Genomic DNA, 7,939 nt, shown 5'->3' with positions numbered 1-7,939 from the left:
TGGAATACCCCTGGCCCTCAACCGTCGGGTTGGAATACCAACATACCACGAGTCCAATCATCCTACCAGGATGGCATACTCTCGGCCTGCAACCATCGGGTTGGAATGCCCATACTCCTACACATACAACAATCACTACTATTGGTCCAATCATCCCTCAGGATGGAATACCTCAGGCCCTCAACCATCGGGTTGGAATGCCAACCTACTATGAGTCCAATCATCCTACCGGGATGGAATACTCCTGGCCCACAACCATGGGGTTGGAATGCCAACATACTATGAGTCCAATCATCCTACCTGGATGGAATACTCCTGGCCCACAACCATCAGGTTGGAATGCCCACATACTAACAACATGTGCACTTACCAGATAATCACATAATAGTCCACATAAACTACGTACTAGGGCCCTATCATCCTACCGGGATGGAATACCCTCTACAACTGCTCAAATATGCGCACATAACCCAGGTAATCTCCTACCAGCATACAGACAGTCCGACCAACTACAAGTCACTAAGCATAGCCACATCCAGTCTACCAGGATGCCGATCTAACCAGCCACACTAGCATATAATCATCCTTTCTAGCAGAATACCAACTAACATATCACAACAGCAATTACTCAAATAACAATTCAAAGGGCCGACCTTGGTGCCTTAGACCCTTGGTATAGTGAGGATAACTCACCTTGCAACTGCCGAAATCCTGCAAATCTCTGACCGCTGACTCACCGGAACTCCCAACTATCACATGAAAATCACCGAGTTAACTCCCAACTTTCTAGGCCAAGTACCCACACCACTCCTTAAATCCATTTTCCTTTTATTGAGCCAAGTCCCAAAACCAAGTCCTTATGCAAAGCCCAATATTGGCCCAATTTACTAAATTGGGCCCATCTTTCTAATCGGGCCTAGATCCAAGGTCCATAATAATTATTGGGCCCAAATTACTCCATCTATACAGTTCAGTCATGGTCCAAGCCCAGCTAGCCCATAAACAGCCCAATACTTCACGACCCAAATTCGAAAACCCAACAGAGGGCGTACGCTGGGCGTACTCCTCTGGTACGCGGGGCGTACACGCGTCTATACCAAAATCCTTCCATGTGCTTAATGGCTTAAGCGCTTAAGCCCATATGCCAGATCTAGTGACAAAAAGGGCCTAGGACTCATAAAGTCTCAAACTTTATCCTGTTTGACGTCCATAAAGCTCTTAACTCAAGGTCTTAACCCATTAAGACCTTCCAACTTCACACATGGGACAACTAAAGCCATTGGGACCTCATTTTTCTCACTCAAGACCTCTCCTATGGTCTGAAAGGAAAGCTTAACTTAACCAAAACACATCATGCATCATATTGGGGATTTTTGGGACAAGAATGGTGTCAAAACTTCACAACACTTAGATCTACACAAAATAGATGTCAAGCAAGAAGCTTTATACCTTTAAATAGTTGCAAGAGGTGGTGCTATCTCAGATCTACAAGCTCCAGCCACCAAGGTTCCTTCTTTGCCAACCTCTTCTTTCTTCCTCTAAGGTTTTATTTGCCAAACTAAGCTCCACAAAGCCAAACACACCCAACAACGGAGGCGGAACGGCTACCTAGCGTTTTTCTGAGGATAAGGGAACAGATAAGGAGGCTGGGGTTGATCCTTTATGTTCTTTATATAGTGGCTGGCCCTAAAATTAGGGTTTAATGACTCTGAGCGTACGCTGGGCGTACGCGTCCTTGCACCCGCGATCCTTTACTCTATTACGCTGGGCGTAACCCAGCCTACGCTGGGCGTACCCACGCGTGTCCCAATTGCATGCATGGCCTACCTCGACAACTTTTTCCATTAAGGGCCATAAATGTCACTTTCTTTAAAATGTCATAACTCCTTTATTCTAAATCCGTTCCCGACGAACTTTATATCCACGCAAAGGTGGCGAGAAGCCCTACGCTTCTAGCAACACACCCCGGCCCGAAACCTTCTCGAATGAAACCCATTGCCCACAAAAGACCGAAATGCCCTTACTCTTGATCTCGGAAATCCATAAATAAATACTTTTAGAACGGGGCGTTACAACTCTCCCCCACTTAAATCTGATTTCGCCCTCGAAATCGCCAATTGTCAATTCTGGCTACTCAAAATCCCGAAAGGCACATTCACGCCCCTAAAGCGTGACGACCACCAAGGGAGGCTGACCCCACTAGAACTCCAACTCAAAGAGATACATACTCGTTCTCATGCAGTATCAAATACCTACCTCTCCGGAATGCCCTTTACTTGGAATGTTAGATTGGATCTGTCTCCCTGACAGGCCACCCAAACTAACTATCACCTGACCTCTTCCCATTGCTATAAAAAGGACTACTCAACCCTGGGAACCTGAGTTTCCGACCCGAAAACAAAACCACGTGTCATAATCTGCTGCCGACAACACTTCCTCTCTTTCAACTCATACCCAAACGTACATACAACAATCCCTCACATAAACCAACACTCACACCTGGCCCAATCAGCCTCGGGCTGGAATACCAGGCTTGCCTACAACGGGTCCGCTCATCCCTAGGATGGAATACCCTCGTATCCCTACACATGTTTGGCCCAATCAACCCTCGGGTTGGAATACCAAACACATCAGGTCCAATCACTCATAGGGTCCAGTCATCCTCATGATGGAATACCCTAGATTTGCATACTACTACACACATACCCCAAGTCTACAATCATACTTGAAGCCCAAGGATCCAACCTTGCAGCTTCCTCAAAACTACTCTGATTCGACTCAACCGAGTGCAACTCACCCAAATCCCGTCATCACGTTTACTCCAAACGTACCACGACAGGGAACGTTACTATCGCGATCTCTAGGTCCACAACCTATGACTGAACTATCCTCACACGGTCCTCAGCACCGGTCTAGACTGCTCCCGAGTCTATCAACTCTGCTATCTCTAGTTCTTCCGTCCAAATCTCCCATCTGGAGCTACTCACCTTCTCCTCCTCCAAGGAGACCTAAACCATAACTTCGCATCATCAGTCGGTGCCGAAATATCGGAACCTCACTTTATATCATCCACTTGTGGAGCACGTCGCTATCCAATAACACGTATATATACTCAGATACTGATTGCATAACTTACACTCCATAAAGAGTCTTCCGCATTCCCCTCATCATATTCGACACTTGGGAACAATCCCACTGATTCCTATAACATAGCAGTATCCCCACTGCTCGCTCAAAGATCCACAAAACAAGCAGGGTTCTTACCATAACTGGACCGCCTCATCGCACCACTCCCGAACCGACATCCAAACTGCGTCAGGCGACATCCTTCAAAACAACGCCCCATCCGAGAATTTCCAGTTATCCCCCACTTTGAGCACTAACTACTGTGTACCGTCGGCGAAGCTGGTACGCGACTCAATCGCCCCAATCCGAGACAACGAACTTCAAGGAATCCGGGTCCTTGCTGATGATCCCGGATCCCTGAATCATGACCTTTCCTTCTCTTGAATGCATCACCGGATACTACCCCACTACAATCTCTCAATAATAACTTCTCACAAGCATCTACTATACTCTAATAACTCATGCAGGAAACAAACAATCCCATAATGATAACATGATCAAGGTATAAAAGAAAAGACATACCGACTGTCATCTCTGCCGCTGTCCCGACCTCCTCGGTCACAAGCTGATAGGCACGCCCTGGAGCCTTTGGAGGCTCTGCTCGACCCTGACCCCCGTCAGTAAGTCTCAAAGTGGCTGGTGCTGGGGCCTGCACTGGCCTGGCAGCCAGTAGAGGACACTGGGCCTTCATATGGCCCACCTGATCACAATGATAACAAAGTCGAGCTCCGGCAGCTGGAGCCTGCCGCCTGCAATCCCTGGCTATGTGGCCCTCCTTGCCACACTTGTGGCACCCAGAAGAACAATGACAACTTCCCTCATGCACCTTGTCGCACTTCCCACAAGTGCGACCCCTCTGACCTCCCTGTCGATAATCAGTGGCCCTCAACCGTTTCGGCGCAGGCTGCGACTGCACCGGGGCCTGTCTCTGCTCTCTCAACTGGAACTCAATCTCTAACTCACGCCGCCTGGGGGCCTCCTGCAACTCCAACAAAGTATCACATCTCTGCGTAGACACGAACTGTCGAATATATGTCTTGAGCATGCTCAGATACCGGGTCATCTGAGCCTTCTCCGAAGCAAACTCGGGGCAAAACATTGCCCTTTCCGTAAACATCCTGGTGATCTCCGTCACCGACTCAGAATCCTGCTTCAACTCTAGAAACTCCTGAGCCAATCTCTCCCGCTCAACCCGCGGAACATAACGAGTACTGAACATGTCTCGGAACTGATCCCAAGTAACCGCAGCCCGCTGCGCATCCGAATATGATCCCGTAGTCAACCTCCACCAATCCTTTGCCCCGAGCCTCAACAGGTTCAGAGCACACCTCACCCTCTGATCAGCTGGGCATGAACACGTGAAGAAACATCCCTCCACTTCTGACAACCATCTCATAGCAATGATCGAATCCTGAACCCCATCGAAAGTAGGGGGCTTCGTATTATCAAAGTCCCGATACTGAAAGCCCCGACCGGCTCCTCCTCCTGCCACTGCTACAGCCGCTGCGGCTGCTGCGGCAGCCGTCTCTGCAAGAGCTGCATAGCGCTCATCGAAGTACTCAACCATGACGGTCTTGATCGACCCAAAAAACTCTGGCAACTCAGCTCGGAACATAGCAGCAACCTCATCATGCAGGATATCACGAATCCTAGCATCCAACTCATCCGTCCTCATCTGACCAATGACCTCGGGTGGTACAGATCCATCCTGATCACCCTCTCCTGATCCCGATCCTGAACCGGATCCTTCCCCGAAGCGTCTCGTAATCGCCATACTGCAGTACACCAATAAGATTCTCAGATACGCCTCATAACAACCTGGGAACTAACTGCTAATCAACACTCCCGGGGGTTGTGACTTCCTTGATACGCGTATGGGTCCTGTGCTTTCAGTAGTACGGGCCCATACTACCTTCCACACCTACCCATATTTGTCTCAAGTATCACCACAACGCCCTAGACATATACACACATAGCAAGCGCTCAATCCTCACTCCTAGAGGAATACTGAGTACCTCACATAAGGAAACCCTAGGCTATCAGGCATCACATAATCAGGCAATTCTATCATACAATTCCCGAAGATCCCTAGCCTAGTACTAGCATGTTGTGCTAACATATCACATAATCAAATAACTTGTATGGTATTTTGGGGTCTACTTACTGGCTCCGGCTGATCGTACCCTCTGCATCCTCTTTTACTTATTTTGAAAACCATTTGAAAACCATTTTAAAAATCTTTCCTTGATTTGAGACTGGAGTCACACGAACGTTCCTCCAATTCACTCAAACCAAGGCTCTGATACCAACTTGTAACATCTATAAAATTTAAGCCAATTTAAAACATTTTAATCCGTTCAAAAACCATTAAGTTAATACAACTTGTTTTCAAAACAGTTTCAAACATCAGAGTATCCCCATAACCTAATCATAAAATCATGAAATATGAGGAGCGATACGATCACGCCTTTGCCTTGCCACGATCACCTGATGTACCTGAAACAATAAACTGAAACCGTAAGCTCGAAAGCTTAGTAAGTTTCCCCCAAGATACCCATACACATATAACCATACTCATACAGCAATAAACAGCATACAATGGGTCCGGTCAACCATCGGGTTGGAATACCCCTGGCCCTCAACCGTCGGGTTGGAATACCAACATACCACGAGTCCAATCATCCTACCAGGATGGCATACTCTCGGCCTGCAACCATCGGGTTGGAATGCCCATACTCCTACACATACAACAATCACTACTATTGGTCCAATCATCCCTCAGGATGGAATACGTCAGGCCCTCAACCATCGGGTTGGAATGCCAACCTACTATGAGTCCAATCATCCTACCGGGATGGAATACTCCTGGCCCACAACCATGGGGTTGGAATGCCAACATACTATGAGTCCAATCATCCTACCTGGATGGAATACTCCTGGCCCACAACCATCAGGTTGGAATGCCCACATACTAACAACATGTGCACTTACCAGATAATCACATAATAGTCCACATAAACTACGTACTAGGGCCCTATCATCCTACCGGGATGGAATACCCTCTACAACTGCTCAAATATACGCACATAACCCAGGTAATCTCCTACCAGCATACAGACAGTCCGACCAACTACAGGTCACTAAGCATAGCCACATCCAGTCTACCAGGATGCCGATCTAACCAACCACACTAGCATATAATCATCCTTTCTAGCAGAATACCAACTAACATATCACAACAGCAATTACTCAAATAACAATTCAAAGGGCCGGCCTTGGTGCCTTAGACCCTTGGTATAGTGAGGATAACTCACCTTGCAACTGCCGAAATCCTGCAAATCTCTGACCGCTGACTCCCCGGAACTCCCAACTATCACATGATAATCACCGAGTTAGAATCCAACATGACTTTCTAGGCCAAGTGCCCACACCACTCCTTAAATCCATTTTCCTTTTATTGAGCCAAGTCCCAAAACCAAGTCCTTATGCAAAGCCCAATATTGGCCCAATTTACTAAATTGGGCCCATCTTTCTAATCGGGCCTAGATCCAAGGTCCATAATAATTATTGGGCCTAAATTACTCCATCTATACAGTTCAGTCACGGCCCAACCCCAGCTAGCCCATAAACAGCCCAATACTTCATGGACCAAATTCGAAAACCCAACAGAGGGCGTACGTTGGGCGTACTCCTCTGGTACGCGGGGCGTACGCGCGTCTGTACCAAAATCCTTCCATGTGCTTAATGGCTTAAGCACTTAAGCCCATATGCCAGATCTAGTGACAAAAAGGGCCTAGGACTCATAAAGTCTCAAACTTTATCCTGTTTGACGTCCATAAAGCTCTTAACTCAAGGTCTTAACCTATTAATACCTTCCAACTTCACACATGGGACAACCAAAGCCATTGTGACCTCATTTTTCTCACTCAAGACCTCTCCTATGGTCTGAAAGGACAACTTAACTTAACCAAAACACATCATGCATCATATTGGGGATTTTTGGGACAAGAATGGTGTCAAAACTTCACAACACTTAGATCTACACAGAATAGATGTCAAGCAAGAAGCTTTATACCTTTAAATAGTTGCAAGAGGTGGTGCTATCTCAGATCTACAAGCTCCAGCCACCAAGGTTCCTTTTTTGCCAACCTCTTTTTTCTTCCTCTAAGCTTTTCTTTGACAAACTAAGCTCCACAAAGCCAAACACACCCAACAATGGAGGTGGAACGGCTACCTAGGGTTTTTCTGAGGATAAGGGAACAGATAAGGAGGATGGGGTTGATCCTTTATGTTCTTTATATAGTGGTTGGCCCTAAAATTAGGGTTTAATGACTCTGAGCGTACGCTGGGCGTACGCGTCCTTGCACCCGCGATCCTTTACTCTATTACGCTGGGCGTAACCCAGCCTACGCTGGGCGTACCCACGCGTGTCCTAATTGCATGCATGGCCTACCTCGACAACTTTTTCCATTAAGGGCCATCAATGTCACTTTCTTTAAAATGTCATAACTCCTTTATTCTAAATCTGTTCCCGACGAACTTTATATCCACGTAAAGGTGGCGAGAAGCCCTACGTTTCTAGCGACACACCCCGGCCCGAAACCTTCTCGAATAAAACCCATTGCCCACAAAAGACCAAAACGCCCTTACTCTTGATCTCGGAAATCCATAAATAAATACTTTTAGAACGGGGCGTTACAAATACTTGGATACGATTTTTTCCTTTATGGATTTTGGAGTTAGGTGAAGGTCTTGGATTAGAACTATGTTTTCTAATGCCAAATCTTCTATTCTTATTAATGACTCTCCTACT

Source organism: Lactuca virosa, chromosome 3 (assembly GCF_052849685.1).
Source record: "Lactuca virosa cultivar CGN04683 chromosome 3, Lactuca_virosa_CGN04683_v6, whole genome shotgun sequence".
Lineage (NCBI taxonomy): Eukaryota > Viridiplantae > Streptophyta > Magnoliopsida > Asterales > Asteraceae > Lactuca > Lactuca virosa.
The sequence above is the reverse complement of the archived record's forward strand: the minus strand, read 5'-3'. Positions refer to the sequence as shown.